Source organism: Papio anubis, chromosome 12 (genome assembly GCF_008728515.1).
Source record: "Papio anubis isolate 15944 chromosome 12, Panubis1.0, whole genome shotgun sequence".
In the NCBI taxonomy this organism is placed as follows: Eukaryota; Metazoa; Chordata; class Mammalia; order Primates; family Cercopithecidae; genus Papio; species Papio anubis.
The window spans coordinates 6,869,442-6,887,371 of record NC_044987.1 but is presented as its reverse complement, the minus strand read 5'-3'; the positions used below and the strand labels follow the sequence as shown (position 1 = coordinate 6,887,371).

The following is a 17,930-nucleotide window of genomic DNA, read 5'->3' as shown; positions in this document are numbered from 1 at the left end:
TATGAGTCCAAGTTAATCATTTAATAGTGCCGTGTGGTCTCAGACAAATTACATAGTCTATTTAAACCTCAGTTTTCCAATCCTCAAAGTGGAAACAATAACATTTATTTTGCAACTTAAATTTTTATTTTATTTTTTCAGCATTAAATGAAATTGTATGTAAAACAATTTTAATACTGTGCAGATGGCAGACACTTGGGAAATCTTCTTCAGATCTCATCTGTTTTGACTCCTGTCTTCTGAATCCTTCTAATCTGAAGCTGTCTAATTGTGTTCTGCTTGAGGTTTTTACATTTTGACTTAAATGTAGGTCATTTGTTTACCAAATATGAAAGTCAAGTCCCCAGGGATAATATTTCTTCATCTGTTGCTTTAAATTTCCCTGAGAGACCCAGAGAGTTTTGTTTATTTAAATCCACTTTACATTTTGAGCTTCTGCTAGTGCCAGGCATCCTACTGGGCACTGTGAAGTGCACAGCAATGAACAGGACATGGCAACTGTCAGGAGGAAATATGGTATTTATTAGAGAACTAGCTAATTATATTGTAAAGAAGACTCTGATAAACACCATAGAAAAGGTGGAATTAATGAGGAGGGAGAAATTAATTATCTAGTGGGAGTAATGAAGAGAAAGAAATTAATTCCTTCTCAGGAGGTAGGGGAAGACTTTTAGAGGAGGTGGTATTTATGCTAGACCTTGAAGGAAAGACCTTTATTTCAACCTCTTGTTCTTCTGTACTTAGAAAGCAATCACTCTTTGAATCATGCTAAATTGCTAGTAGTCAATAGTGAAACCAACCCATAGCATTGTCTGTTGAATTCCTGCATCACTGCATTACGAAAAGAGCATTGGACAGTCCCGTAGAACTGTACTTCCACTTCAAGGCAAGGCATTCAACCTTTCAATGCAAGTAGCTGATTTTTTGTTTTTTGTTTTTTCTTGGCTTTACACATTGCTATGGTTTGAATGTTTGTCCCCTCCAAAACTCATGCTGAAATTTAATTGCCATTGTAACAGTATAAAGAGGAAGCACATTTTAGCAGTGATTAAGCCAGGAGGCCTCTACCTTCATGGGTGGGATTGGTGTAGATATAAAGGGTAGGTTCAGTCAGACCCCACTTTCCCTCTCCTGCCCTCTTGCCTTCCACTATGTGATGACATAGCAAGAAGGCTCTCGCCAGATGCTGGCACTGTGTCATTGGACTTCCCAACCTCCAAAACTGTGAGCTGATAAGTTTCCATTTTTATAAGCTACCCAGTCTCAGGTATCCCGTTATAGCAGCACAAAACAGACTAAGACACATTTCTTTGCAACTTCCTCTACCTCAGTGTAGTTTAAAACCAATTTCCTCTCACTCAGTAGAAGCTGTATTACCATATGCCTCATATTCCAGAAGAAAATAAGTTTTTTAATGTAGTTAAACACAATACTATTTCAGCCATTATTTTAAAACAATTATTGACTCATTATTCATCTTTATTTATTTTTAATTAATTTATTAACTAATTTATTTTGAGACAAAGTTTCACTCCTGTTGCCCAGGCTGGAGTGCAATGGCCCAATCTCAGCTCACTGCAACCTCTGCCTCCCAAGTGCAAGCAATTCTCCTGCCTTAGTCTCCCGAGTAGCTGGGACTACAGGCGCTTGTCACCACGCCGGCTATTTTTTTTATTTTTTAGTAGAGACAGGGTTTCACTATGTTGGCTGGGCTAGTCTCAAACTTCTGACCTCAGGTGATCCACCTGCCTCAGTTTCCCAAAGTGCTGGGATTACAGGCATGAGCCACATCGCCTGGCCTCATTATTCATCTTTAAATGTCTTCCTTAAACCCTATCAGCTCCTTCATATCTCCTGTTTGTTGAAACATACAGAACTGGACGTAGGGTGCTGGGGAGGCTGCAGCCAAGATTTGGAATGAAGAAACTGATTATCCTCGGCTACACTTTGCTCAAGGCCCACCCATTTGTTCATGCAAATACAACCAGATATAAGCTGCCTTGAAAGAGTGTGACCCTATGCACTCTCTGTCAATTGACCTAAATTCCAAATTGTCTCAGTTAATAAAAAATAAAAATAAAACAAACAAAACTAGCCTTTAAAGTGTTTCTCTAGGTCCCAAGACTGTGTCTGCTTGCTTGCTGGGTGGGTGGCATTGGGCTCTCAGCCTCAGAGCTAGCTGAGAAGCAAGATATGCTCCACTTGCCTCCTGCAGAATTTCTCCCTCCTGGGTTAAATGTGTTTAACCTTTGGAATAAAGCAATATGATATTCAAACATCTTCTAATGAGGCTCTTCAACTTAGGTCTTTGAGTTTTTATTCACCTGAGTGATTTCCCTTAAGCCTGTAAAAATAGACAATTGCCAGGTTTAATACCATCTCTTCTTGTTAAGAAACCAGCAACCAAAACTGTCAGTCAGCTAGGACACTGTAATTGTGTTAGTGCTTTAGCCACATGAAAGCACAGACACATTGCTGCTCAGTCTCATCTGAGGTGTAGCTTTGGTTAACACCACTGACAGTATCAACAGTCTTTCACAGACTCTAAAAAGAACTATCTTCTGAACCTGCCGAGAGAAGTAGGAGGCTACTATTTCTATACATAGGTAATATGCATATTTACTATGACTGTTCCAGGAGAAGAAAAACTAACCCCCCAAAATAAATCTATTCCTAAATAACTACCTAAGGGAGTGTTATCTTTTAGGATAAACACTAAGGGGAAAAAGCATCCTGATTCTATAAAATGTCCTGTGTTTGAATTGAAGAGATGGGCTACAGATGAGCTCCAGAAAAGTCTAGTTTGGTCATGACATTCATTTGGGTCTTAATTTTGTTTGTGTTTTGACTTTGTTTTACTATGAGAAGGGATACTAATCTCTTTTCTCCCTAACGATTAAGGATATTGTGCACATTACATAACACAAAAGATGTAAAACGTCTTTAAGAGTAAAAGCAATAGGAGAAAATTAGTAAGGCAAAAATACTTTTTACTTTAGCTCCCCAATTATATCGATGAAGTGAATCAGACTTATTTTGCATTACTTTTTCTACATCCACGTCAAGGTTTTGTGGGTCGAGGATACCAGGCATACCTGAAGGATTCATAGTTGGGAAACAATGTGATGCTCGGAAAAATCACTGGGCTGATGATTCCAGATGGGAGAGAGGATGCAGGATCCTGGACCTAGGGAAAGAGCAGTAGAGGTACTGATGTCCTGCTTATTGCCTATTGCTTGGCAGTGTCTTTAGAATTAAAGGGACAGGAAGAAACAATTATATCACATTTTTAAGTTAAAAGAGACTTTTACAGATGAGCATCTCTAGAATAAGTCACACTGATACTAAAGTAACCAAGAGGGTTCTGTCCTAGGGGACTGAAGACAGTATATCTGAAAAAGGGTGACTATAGAATTGCAGTTTAGTGTTGTTACTCACATATAGAGCTCTTTACCCCCAACTTGATAAAAAACTGAGCACTATTTCTGGTCTTTGTCTTGACCCATATTTGAAGCCAAGAAAGGGGACATAATCAATGTTTCCTCAGGGACACAGAATTCATGGGCTTGGCTTCAGGAATCCCTGAAGACAGCTTGTCCTGGTGACTGGGCTTCTTCAATCCTCCTACCGAGGTGCATTTAGGCCATGCACAGGGAACGAGGAGTTCAGTGGTGTTTTGGAGGCAGGGCTCTATGACTTTCACTCTGGCTTCCATCTGATTGGAATCACAGTCTGCACAGGTCCTTATTGGACATGGGTCTTTTCACACTGTAGAATTCAGAGAAGTAGAGTATGGGCTTTGAAGAGCATAGAGTATAAACTAAAGAATAGGGCCTGGACTTTGGAGTCAGACAAATGTCAGGTCAAACCACAGATCTACCCATTATCCAGTCAATGACATATTCTGTCTTCATTTGTCAGTTGGTAACAATCATGTTTCCTCTGTGCTCGTGAGAATTAAAATGCAACCCAGCATATGTCTGGCACAACTAGAAAGTTCTGAGCACTAGCTCACTTCTCTCATGCAATCTTTATGACTGGTACACAGCAGGCACCTTGCTAGTGGGAACAATGGTTACAGCTGAATTTGAACAAGTTCAAGAGAAAATGTAATTTATGGTTAATAAAATGTTAATTTAGAATATTCCTAAAGGAGCAGGAAGCTGAATTCTCTAAACATGGTTAGTATTTTATAAAGTAACTCTTAAGACTCTACAATTTTTTGTTTTGTTTTTGTTCCTTTTTGTTTGTTTGCTTTTTTTCCTCCTAGCTGCTGAAATAAAGATAGTATCAGCATTACTATTTGCAAAATTTTATTCACAGCAGCAGCACATATCTCCCAAGCATCTAAGTAGCCTGGGGTCTTCCACGAAGAGTTGTATGCTTAATCAGCCCCCAATTCCTTGAGGATGAACTTGAGTATAAATTGTTAAGGTAGCTGCTTACCCTGGGAACTGAATTCCATCTTTCTGGCATAAATGCCCCATCTGATAAATGAGAATATGAGGGTAATGAACAGAATTTGCAGTCCCTGTGCTTTCTGGTAGGAGGTGAATTACTAAGAGTGACTAGACCCCAAAACATGTCTTTCTGGCAACTCCTTCTCATTCTCTTCTCAGGAATGTCACTGTCTCCTCTCACTTCCTGATGATTGCCCCACAACCCTACCACCAATGGGTCCACCCATTCATTCCTTCTTTATTGATGAACAAGCTCTGAAGACTTAAACACAGCACCTGTTCACAGAAAAGCTAGGGTCCCTTAACTAGGTAAAGTCTAAGGTCAACTCACTGATAAAAAACTGTAGTGAAAATATAAATATAGCCAGCTCTGCAGCACCGCTGACTCTCACAGCAAAGCTAACGAGGTAGTTGAGGACAAGGCTTCTAGCCTGGGTCAACTTGGATTTGAGTTCCCTTTCTGCCATTTAATCATGATATGGCTTTAGGAATCTTAAGTCTCTGAAACTCATTTTTTTTGGTTTGTTTCTAGAGTGGATATCAAAATAGCAGCATTAAAAAAATTAACATTTAAATTAAAAAATACAGCAACATTACATATATACATATATATGAAGAGAGAGAGACATTATAGTGTCCCTCACAGCAAGTCCTTGATATGTCTCATTTTGTTTTTCTCTTAATTAATTCAATTAATATTTTTTATTATATGCAAGTGTCTATCGCTAGCAGTTGGGATGGAAAGTATGGCATGATTGATGTTATAATGGAGGAGAAAGGTGTTGCAATGATGGTAGAGTCTCAGAAATCCTCCAAGATTCCAGGAGGGAGGAAGGTAGAGTAGTTAAGAGTGGAGACACTGGCATGACAGGATGCTTGTCAGTGAGGACTAAAAAGGAATGTTGTACACATAAAGACTCACTGAACATACGGATTTCAGGAGCTGCACAGTTTTTCAGACAGCACTGAGTCTCTTCCATCTTTTTGTGACCCAGATGGGAAGCGAGGCTTTATAGGATGTCCACTCTGGCTGCTGGAAAGTCCTGCCGGGTAGTCTTTAGAGTGCTTCTGGGATGATGCATCAATTCCACATCCTCCTGGAGTCCTCTGAGGGAGTGGTAGACTGGGAGGGGAAGAAGGAAGGACAAATGGAGATTAGAATCATAGGAGCTTCAGTGATAGCTCACCTTACTACAAGTTCCAATATCAAAGCAAGTCTTCTAATTTTCCCAGACACAGACAGGTAGCTCTGATGGTTCTGGAAGGTTCCCAGAGTACTCTGAGAAACAGATAGAGAATTTGCATAATTCCTGATAAATCTTCTTATATTTTAGGGGTAAACATACCTGGGTTCCATTTCCAGATTGGCCTCTTATCGGCTGTGCAACCTTACACAAGTATATTTAATTTCTTAAATACCCATTTTTCTCACTATAAAATGGAAATAATGAGAGAATACAATGGGTTTATAATTTTTGAGATGCACAAAATACATGATACTTTTGATATATTTTAGTGTCTGACCTTCAATAGACAGCAGCTATTGTAATTAATATTTATTTATTTATCTATTATTTGAAATGCCTATAGTCTGGCTCTATTAAGGAATCAGCCCATTTTAGAGATCAGGTCTATGAAAGATAAATGAACAGAAACTGCAAACTTTAACAAAGGAGAAGAAAAAAGGTTGGGACAGTTGCATGAGATGAGCTAGTCTGGTAGACTTGGTGAAGGGCCTTCACGCTAAGAGGAAGGGGTTAAACACTGGTGCCACTGGAGAGAATGGCACAACAAGGTTTGTGGGGAGAGGGGAGGGCATGCATTTAAACCAACAGACAGAGAAGATGCCTTTCACATTTCCTACCTTCTAAGTCTCTGTGGAATTGGAAGAATTAATGAACTAATATCTATAAAGTACTTGGAGGCTATCAAATAAAAGAACTATAGAAATCCCAAGTAGTAGTATCATGTTATTAAACATTTATTGAACATAGTACAGAATATATAGGAGCTATACTTTCTACCCAGAGGGTTTAGAACCTAATTGCAATATTTTATTAATCATCTTGAGGGCAGAGGGAATTCTAAATAAACAATAAGTTTAACATATCTCCAAAGGATTAAAATAGATATTGCATCTGATCGCCATAATTTGCTCCCTGAATTTCTGGAATGTAATTTTATTGTCATTATACAATACAAACAGTTATACTGATACTAATGATAATGATACAAATCAAATAAATTATATGCCAGACACTTTTCTAGGTACTCCGTGTATGTTATCTCCAATCCTGACAACAAATTCTGAAGAATGGGATTAATATCCTCATTATAAAAATGAGTAAATTGGGGCTTAGGGAAGTTATCCAAGATTACAGAGCTACAAAATAATGTATTTGGCCCTATAAAACAGCAGAGACAAAGATATTCTAGCTTATAGATTATCTATCTTTTCCCCATAATCTTTTGAGATAGTTGAATAGTCTAGCTGTATACAAGCACTATAACTCTAGTATCTGTCTATTAAATTAATAACTAAAAGTTCTTAACATAGACTCTATAGATACTCTTTAAACTGTTCATGGAATGCTGTAAAATTCTTTGCAAATTTGTATTTCTAATGTGTTCTGCATTTTTCAGAGGAGTGGATTTAGAAACTTCATTAGATTATTAAAGGAGTTCATAGTCCAAATAAGATTAAAAACACTGAGCCCACCTTGGGCCAACTGTGTGTATTGGACAGGGTCCAGAAATATGCTTAGCATGAACCCCACCCTTAACTTCATATATGGCTCAGATATCGAGGGAGTCAGGGATCTACATGTGAATGAGAGATTCAACGTTCTTGCAGCTTTCCCCAGTTGATGTTTGTACTTCCTGTTTTTCAGTCACCCCTTGTGAGCCAGGGATATTAACTATACTACAAAGAGTTGTACCAGTCTAGTCCCAGGCCCCTGTCAAATACCATCTCTTCTGTAATATATTCCTTAACTCTCACAGAAAAGTTAATTACTCCTGCATTTATGTGTATCTCAGTATAAACCCATATTCAAGACATTATATAGCATTGCAATTATGTATGTGTTTATCTCCTTCATCAGAGTCTGCAGTTCTGCAGGGCAAGAGCAATATCATAATTCAGTTTTTTTCCTATCTATATCACGGGACCTAGAATATAATCAGTACTCAACTGAAACTTAATAAATAGACAGGTAGTTAGACAGATGGATATACTGGCACATGAATATTCCTTTTATAGTATTGAAAACTAAGATATTGAAGGGCATGTATTAGGACATAAGAACCCATTAATTTTAGGCCAAGTTATACACAGACTTATATTAGTAAAATTGGTTATGATCATGGGAAGAAGATGCCTGTCACACATTAATTGATGCTTTCCCTTTACTAATGGTTATAGAAGAATAATTCAATGCAATAGAATTTTGCAAAGGGTATATAGCTTTTCCATTTAGAATAAAGTTAGGTGATTGGCTATAGTGTGCTGTAAAACTTATTTCAGTTTTCCAGTTCTCTAAAAAAGACACACTCCAGTTGACTTTCCAGCTCCTGCTTTATGTAACTTGGCTTAATAGAGCAAAAACTTCTCATGATCACAAAAGCCTAATATTAGCACCTCAGTAATGTATTTAAGTTGCCACCTACCCATATAGGCTACCGATCCTTGGAGGAGCCTAATAGGACAGGAGAATTCCTGCTATTTTAGAGTGCCATTGACAGTGAAGAGGATAATAATCTTAAGCAATCTATCAGGCTTACATTTAGTGAAAATTCATAGCTTGTTAGCCTGGCTAATCTTTGAGTTACCTGTGTTTGTACAGAAAATCCTGTTATCTCTTATCCTATCTATTCCCATGGTGATCAATGGGGCTGTATTCATGGCAGAAACCAGTCCTGATGATGTCATCCTCATCACCATGGGAACACTGTCTTTTTGCAAAGATGAGAGTTAAGTCCCTCCTAACAAAAGTCCAAGGGCTCTCTTGAAATATGATGAGAATTTTCCAGTGGGATTTAGCTATAATCCATGAGGGGTGACATGAAAGAATAAGCATTTATGAATTTTACCGAAAGCCCATGAATTCTAAGACTTAAAAAAGAAAATCTTATCTTCAAATAATAAAGAGATAAAAAGAATCCACTTTTACAGAGGCAGTTAGGTGTTTACCCAATAGAATAATCTGTGTGTTTTATGCTTTCCTCAGGTGTACCAGAATAGCCTTCCAACCCTTCAATCTACACTGCTGCCTGGCATCTCAGGAGAACCTGGTCCTAGAACAGAGAAATGTTTTCTGGACTATTTTGGTATAAATCTCTTATTTCTTCAGGCTGTAAAACAGAGTTGTACATTTACTACTCTTTGGTAAAGCATACTGACTTCATGAATTTGTGGCTTATTTTTTTCTCATTTGTTCAGTGGTGGCTATAGTAAGAAAGTTCTGAGATTTTTGCCCAGGCAAAAAAATAAAAATAAATAAAAAATTATTGTGGCATGAAAGATAACTCTTTGGTTTCTAAATGGACATGTTATATATTCCTTGGATACAGTATTCTCTAGAGTAGGAGGCCCCAAATTCCAGGCCATGGACCGGTACTGGTCCGTGGCCTGTTAGGAACTGGGCCACACAGCAGGAGGTAAGTGACAGGTGAGCCAGTGAAGCTTCATCTGTATTTACAGCTGCTCCCCATCACTCACATTACTTCCTGAGCTCCACTTCCTGTCATATCAGCAGTGGCATTAGATTCTCATAGGACTGTGAACCTGATTGCAAACTGTTTATGTGAGGGATCTAGATTGAGTGCTCCTTATGAGAATCTAATGCCTGAGGATCTGTCACTGTCTCCCATCACCCCCAGATGGGACCATCTAGTTGCAGGAAAACAAGCTCAGGGCTCCCACTGATTCTACATTATGGTGAGTTGTATAATTATTTCATTATATATTACAATGTAATCGTTATAAAAATAAAGTACACAATAAATGTAATGTCCTTGAATCATCCCAAAACCATCCCACCTCCTTCCCACTCCACCCCCGGTCCATGTAAAAATTGTCTTCCACAAAACCAGTCCCTGGTGCCAAAAAGGTTGGGAACTGCCACTCTAGAGGAAACCTTGTCTGTGGCAATATGGAGGTCACAGAGAAATATTTTGGTTTATACTTTATTCTGTCACTAAAGTTTCATGTTCATGAGGAGTCTATTTGCATTTTCCATAATGTCAGAAGTCATGGATAAGTCTATGAGAAGCTGAGGATATGGGCATGATCTCTGTGTTGCATCCCTAAAAATTTCTGGCTGCTGGTTTCAACAGCCAATGGGGCCCTAACAAAGTAGGCAGAGTCCTGTCCTTTGATGCATGGAACCAATCACTCTGCTGTGGAAGTTGAGGAAAGGGGGACATAAGTACTAAATCCATGACTTCTGGGGTCATAAATCCCTGACTCTGAGATGCAAATATAAGAAAAATTTGACACTTCAGGAGTTAAAGGCACTTCTAAAGTGCAAGACATCATTTCCTCTTACATCTGAAACCCCAACATCCCCCAGACTCAGGCTTAGAGAAGCAGAGTAGCTTACTTAAAATCCCAGAATTGATGGATGGTAGAACTGGGTTTGAAGCTGTACTCTGAGATCCATGCAAAAAAAATTTGAGTCCTTTTTAGTAAAAAGATTCAAAGCTGTTAAAGCTGTTCTTGTATTGTATCCAGACACCATTCTAGTCTGAGTTGCTTACCACATGTGCCTTATTCCCCACTTCACCACACGTTACACTTTCATCTTCACAAAAGACACTGCAATATCAATGACGCAAAAGTTCATCTATTATTTTTCCAACATTAATAAGAGACAGGGAAGATCAGCAAAGTTACACAGCAGAGAAAACCTGAACTTTTACTTAGCTTCAGCATTGAATCCAGTGTAATTTTTGAAACCGATTAATTTTGGAAAGCTTTTGAAATTCTGCACTTACTTGGAGATTATAGGAAATTGAATTAAGAGGCTCTTTGACTCTCTGCTAGCTGGGATATAGATCAGGGCTCAGACTGGCTGCTGCCTTATGTTGGCAAAGTAATTTAGGCAATTCATCCACAGCCTGCCTTCTGATCTGTTAACATGGATGTAAGAACTCATGATGGGTTTAGTCTTATTGATTGGGTGCTCTAGTGCTTGTGGGAACTAGGATGCTGTGATATTGCAAGCATAGTTCAACACGTGGCCCACAGTGTTGCTGATAAAGAACCCTTCTAAAATGTAAAGCTGATTCTTACTCTCACTTCCCACCCCAACACTCTAGTAACTTTCCTTTCCATCAGAACAATGCCAAGCTCCTTTTTCTGACATTCAGGTTAACCACAATCTGGCCCCACTTCACACCTATCAGCTACCCTTTCTACTACACAGACCAGCACCTGCTCCTTTGCAAATGCCAAATTCTTCATTTGGGACTTTATACTCCTCACTTCTCCAGGAACTTCAGGAAACCTTCTCCCTGTCTGCCTGAGTTTTGTAGGAATGTTTTCTTTACTAACATAGCATCTTATACATGGTATTCAGCACACTGTATTGTAATCAGTGGTTTTCTTGTACATACCACTACAATTCGAAGACTCTGGGAACAGGCACTCTCCTACCTACCATATATTTATTCCAAGTATTTACCTTGGTATATTTAGTAAACTAGTAAATGAATCCTCAGGGTTCATACTTCAAGAAGACACTGGGGATACAAAATATACAACGGGACTTGCTTATCACAATTGTATAATTTTTTAATCTCAACTTTGGAAACCTAAGTAACTTATGTGCCAGGAAAAAACATGCACATTTGCTCTGGGCATATTCTATGACTTTACATTTGTGAACTGGCTGGCATTTGTGGTTCGGTTTCAGGTACCAACTGAATCCCCAGGTTCTGAGCTACAGCAAGGCTGAAGGTGAATTTTTTAAAAAAGGCAGCTGAGTATAGGCTCTAGAAGCAAACATGTAAAATTCAGAAGGGTTGAACTGGTGAGCTGATTGGTAGGAAGTGATGGCCACATCCAGAAACCAGTTAAATGTCAGCACCAGCATGTCGTGAATAAAAGAAACAGCCACACTATTTATCTGGAAAATCTCCAGAGATAGAAACTGGGCAGACTGTAGAAATGTTCAAAATAGCCAGAGACCTTTAAGGTATACTTTCCACCTCCAATAATGCATTGATTTATTTTTCCTCGCATATCAGTTCCTTCCATAGCTTTTATTATGTCTTTCAGGGTGCCACTATCTTCCCAATAACCTAAAAACATGACACTTAAAGATTTGGGTGATTTCTTATTTCCAGGAGGGAAGAAGGAAGAAAAAAGTTACGGTTGGTATATGGTTGTTTACATAACTGGTTACAGGGAAGTTGCTTCTTTGCTCAGAACCAGAGGTGGTGCCTCACAGAAGCATCGTTTCTTTGGATAAAAAAGATATATAGAGAAGGTGTGGTGCCCCTTGGAGATGCATCAGCAATCTGAGAGAAATAAGTACAAGGGAATAAGTACAAGGGGAGAGATTAAGAATCTTAAAAAAAAAAAAAAAGAAAGAAAGAAAAGAAACAAGATAAGCAAAGCCATATTTTATTTCTCTCCACACCATATGCATCATCTATTAAATTAGCTGCACTTGAGGATATGGTTAGACAAAAGCAGTCTATCCATAAAATGCCTTGGAATGGAGCAGAAAAAGCAAAACAAATGAAAACATTAAATTAATTTCATACAAAGTGTCTCTAAAAAAATAAACACATAAAATAGGAATAAAAGCATTTAACCTCTGGTTTCTGGTCTGGCATGTAAAGAGGTTAGAAATTACTGTTCCATTCTAACAACATGTAAAAGTCTAAACAAACTGAAAAGAAATAAGCAACTGTGCGTAGATCCATCACAGGGCAAACTGCTGCTCCTAACTTGGCAAGATCAACAGACAAATACAGAGAAGCACAACTTACTGGAGCAAAAACCCTGTAGGGGAAACCACTATGGGAATCAGTGCCAAGGTAGGAAAAATCTAAACTGTAATTGACAAGTTGCTTGAGGGTTACTGTGGACAAGTCTGAGAGATTAAAAATTTTAGCTTCTTATTAAGTCCTGCCCTCAAGAGAAACTTTTTTATTTATTATTATTATTATTATTTTGAGATAGGGGGTCTCACCATGTTGCCCAGGTTGGTCTCAAATTCCTAGGCTCAAGCAATCCTCCTGCCTCATCCTCTGGAGTAGCTGTGATTACAGACACGTTACTATGTTTAGGGGAAACAGTTTAATCATGCCCTAACCTGCCAGTGTTTTTTCAAAGCCTGACTAACCTAGGGAAGGAGAATGCCCAATTCCAGCTCCGTCTAGCCATCCTGCCTGACTTAACATGGCAGGAGGAACTGAGAAGCACTGGAAAAAATTCACAGTCCAAGGGCAGAGGCTCATCAAAAGACTAATACCTAATCATAGAGCTATCAAACGCTTCCCCTCCCTCTGCATCTTACCATATTACTAAGGCCTATTTACAACCTAGTACATCATGTCCACCTTTTGACAACAGCAACAACAAAATTACAAAGCACACTAACAAGCAAAAACAGTTTGGAGGATGGAACACGCATCAGGACCAGAGTCAGATATAGCAAGACTTGGAATGATCAGACCAGGAATTAAAAAGCATATAACCTAAGGATTTTAATGAACAAATGCAGACAACATGCAAGAACAGGTGAATACCATAAAAAGAGAAATGCAAATTATAAGAAAAAATAAAAAAGAAATGCTAGAAATAAAAAAACCTTAATGGAAATAAACAATGCCTTTTGTGGGTTCGTTAGTAGACTGGACACAGAAAAGAATCTCTGAGTTTGAACATATTTCAATTGAAACTTCCAAAATTGAAGAGAAAAGACAAAATACTAAAAAAGAATTTCCAAGAACCATGGGACAACCACAAAAGGTGCAATACATGCCTCATGAGAACACAAGGTGGGGGAGAGAGAGACAGAGAGAAAGAGATAGAGAGAGAGACACACACACACACACACACACACAGAGAGATGAATCTAAAAAAATTAAAACAGTAGTGACTGAGAACTTCCTTAAATTATTATAAGACACAAAGCTACAGATCCAGAATGTGCAGAAAACACGAGGCAGAATAAATGCTGAAAAACCTACACCTGGGAATACCCGATTCAAACTGCAGAAAATCAAATACATAGAAAAATATCTTCAAAGAACCTGGGTGGGTAGAAGGCCAGGGAGAACCGCTACCTACAAAGAACAAATATAAAAATTACATCTGACTTCAGAAGCCATGCAAGAAAAAAGAGAGTGGAATAAAATACTTAAGGTGTTGAGAGAAAACAACAACAACAAAGAAACAAACAAACAAAATCCCCACCAACTTAGAATTCTGTGCCCTATAAAATTATTCCTCAATAGTGAAGGAGGAAAAAAGTACTTTATCAGGCAAACAAACATTGAGGAAATTTGTTGTCAGTAGGCCTGTCCTACAAGAGATGTTCAAAGAAGATCTTTACAGAGAAGAAAAATAATGTAGGTTGGAAACTCAAAACTACATAAAGAAGGGATAAAAGAGGCATACCTCAGAATGAATACATGAAGGTAAAATAAAAACTTTTATTTTTCTTATTCTTAGTTAATCTAACAGATAGCTGTTTGTTTAAATAATAGCAACAAAGTATTTGTGTACATATGCACATACTTATGGACACTTACAGATACTTATATATAAGTGAAATGAATAACAGCAATGATAAAACAAACAGGAAAGAAGAATTAGAAAAATTTTGTTATTATGAAGTACTTGTGGTACCTCTGAACTGGAATACTGTTATTTGAAAGTAGACTTGGATCCATGGTAATATATATCACAAACTCCATGGCAAGTATTTTTAAAAAGTGAAAAAGAGAAATATAATTGACTAAGAAAGCAGAGATAATGAAATTCTATAAAATGATCAGTTAAAACCACAACAGGCAGAAAAAGTATGGAAGACAAAAACAAGAACAAAGAGAAAAGGCAACAAAGAGAAAACAGTCACAAACATGGGAGATATTAATCCAACTACATTGACTTTAAATGTTAATGGCCTAAGTATGCCAATTAAAAGACAAAGATTGTTAGAGTGGATCAAAAACAAAACCCATGCATATGTTGTCTATAAGAAATCACTTTAAATATAAAGGCACATATATACTAAAAATATAGGGGTGAAACAAGATATATCAAGCTAATGCCAATCAAAAGAAAGCAGGAGTAGCTATATTAATTTCAGACAGAGCAGCCTTGCAAGAAGACATAATAATCCTTGATGTGTATGTGCCTAACAATAGAACATCTAAATGTGTGAGTCAAAAACTGATAAAGTTACAAAAAGAAATAGATTAATTCACTATTACTATTGAAGACTTTAACACTCCACCAGGCAAGAAATCAGTAAGGACGTGGATGGACTCAAAATCATCAATCAACTGGAAATAATTGACATCTATAGATTATTTTGTCTAACAACAGCTGATTATGCATTCTTCTCAATCTCACATAGAATGTTTTTCAAGATAGATCACATTCTGGACCATAAAACACATCTTAACAAATTAAAAAGAAGATATATCATATAGGATCTGCTTTTAGACCACAATGGAATTAAACTAGAAATCGTTATCAAAAAATAGTGCGAAAATCCCAAAATACATGGAGCTTAAACATCATGCTTCTAAATAACAACTGGGTCAAAGAAGAAATCTTAAGAAAAAATTTAAAAATGTTTTGAACTAAATAAAAATTAAACTATGAATTGTCAAAATTTGTGAGACACAGCAAAACTAGTGCTTGGAGAAAAATGTATAGCAGTGGATGTATATATGTATTTAAAAGAGAAAGATCTAAATTCAATCTTCTAAGTTGATATTTTAGGAATCTAAAAACAAGAACAATTTAAATCTGAAATAAGCAGAGAAAAGACATAACAAACAGTAGTATAGAAATCAAGGAAACTGAAAACAGGAAATCAATAGAGAAAATCTACAAACCAAAAGCTGATTAGTTGAAAAATCAATTAAATTTAATTTAAGCCTGTAGGCCAGGCTAAACAAAATTTTAAAATTACTAATGTTAGAAATGAAAGAGAGGATATCATTGCAAATCCCATGGACATTAAAGGATAATAAAGGAATATTATGAAAAACTCTATGCCCACAAATTTTATAACTTAGATACAATTATACAATTCCTTGAAAGACATAATCCGCCTAAATATATATTTTTTAAAAAACACTCTGAATAGGCCTATATTTATTAAGAATATTGAATCATAAATCAATAAACTCTCAAAACAGAAAGTAGCAGATGCAGATGGGTTCACTGGCGAATTCTAGAAAATATTTAGGAAAGAAATTATACCATCTATTTACAACCACTTCAAGAAGATAGAGCAGAGGAACACTTCCCAACTCATTTTGATTATGCTAGCATTTCCCTAATTTGAAAACTAGACAAACCATTACAAGAAGAGAAAAATACAGACAAATATCTCTCACTGACATAGATGTATAAATCCATACCAAACTAATAATAAATCAAGTCCAATGATGTACAAACAGATGAATTCCATACCATGATCCAGCTGAATTTATTTCAGGTATTCAAGGCTAGCTCAATATTTGAACACCAATTAATGTAAATCATCACTTTGCCAGGCTAAAGAAGAAAAATTATATGATCCCAGCAATAGATACAGAAAATAACTGACAAAATCCAACACTTATTTATGATAAAAATTCTCAGTAAACAAGGAAAAGAGGGGCATGCTCTCTACTTGGTAAATAACATCTACAAAAAACTTACAGCTGACACTGTACTTAATGGTGAAAAAGAAGATGCTTTCCAGGTAGTATGAGGAACAAGGAAGTCAAGGATGTCTCCTCTCATCACTGATTTTAATATTGTGCTGGAAGTCCTTGATAATTCAATCAGATGAGAAGAAGAAATAAAATGTACGCAGTTTAGGAATAAAGAAATAAAACTATGTTTCTTCACAGACGATATAATTGTATATACAGAAAATCCAAAGGAATTGACCAAAAAACTCCTGAAACCAATAAACAATTCTAGCAAGGTTGAAGGATACAAGGCTAGTATACAAAATCAATCATGTTCCTATATACCAGTAATAAATAAGCAAAACATGAAAAATTAAAAAGACATTACCATTTACACTAGCACTCAAAAAATAAAGTACTTAGGAATAAATGTCACAAAACACACAACAATCTATTTCAGAGAAAATGACAAGACGCTGATGATAAAAAATAAAAAATAAATATATGGAGAGATATTCTATATTCTTGGTTAGGAATCAATATCATCCAGATGATTGTTCTTCCTAAATTGATCTATAGAGTCAATGCAATCCCAATAAAATCCCAGCAAATTATTTGGCAGATACTGACAAAGTGATCCTGAAATTGATACGAAGATGCCAAAGACTCAGAATAGTAAACTCCATTTTGAAAAAACACCAAGTCAAAGGACTGACATTGAATGACATCAAGGCTTACTCTCAAGCTACAGTAGTCAAGACAGTTTAGTATTTGCAAAAGATTAGATAAATAGCTCAATGGAACAGAGTAGATACCTCATAAACAGACCACATAAATACAGTCAACTCATCTTTGACAAAGAAGCAAAGTCAATACAATGGAGTAACTGGACATCTACATAAAAATAAAATAAAACTAGATACAAACCTTACACCCTTCATGATCTACTCTAAAACTCCTAGAATATAACATCACACAATACCTAGACGATCTTGGATATGGTGATGACGTTTTATGTACAAGACTAAAGGCATAATCCATGGAAGAAATAATTATATACTGAAGTTTATTACAATTAAAACTTCTGCTCTGCAAATGACAATGTGGAATGACAAGACAAGCCACAGACTGAGCAAAGATATTTGCAAAAGACTCATCTAAAAAAATAGTTTCTAAAATATACAAAGAACACTTAAAACTCAACAGTAAGAAAATGAACAACCTGATTAGTAAACGAGCAAAAGATCTTAACAGACGTCTTACCAAAAAAGATATATAGATGGAAATTAAGCATATGATAAAATGTTTATCATCATATGTGATTAGAGATTTTGAGAAGTTCAAGACTTCAGTGAGGCAGTAACTGCTAATGTGGTGGAAATAGCAAGAGAACTAGACTTAGAAGTGGAGCCCAAGGATATGACTGAACTGATGCAATCTCATGATAAAGCTTTAATGGATGTGAAGTTGCTTCTTACGAATGAGCAAAGAAAGTGGTTTCTTGAGATAGCATCTACTCCTGATGAAGATGTTGTGAACATTGTTAAAATGAAAGCAAAACATTTAGAATATACCATAAACTTAGGTGATTAA

At 36.7% G+C, this 17,930-nt stretch overlaps 1 long non-coding RNA gene across 1 annotated transcript in view; it reads right to left on the bottom strand.

Moving 5' to 3' along the window:
- Positions 1-1,731: 1,731 nt before the first annotated feature.
- The window catches only part of LOC103878000, a 73,645-nt gene continuing 57,446 nt past the window's right edge, over positions 1,732-17,930 (bottom strand). Inside the window, exon 5 of the long non-coding RNA XR_001895286.3 lies at positions 1,732-5,583. This is a non-coding gene — a long non-coding RNA (uncharacterized LOC103878000). The remainder of the gene's footprint in view (positions 5,584-17,930) is intronic.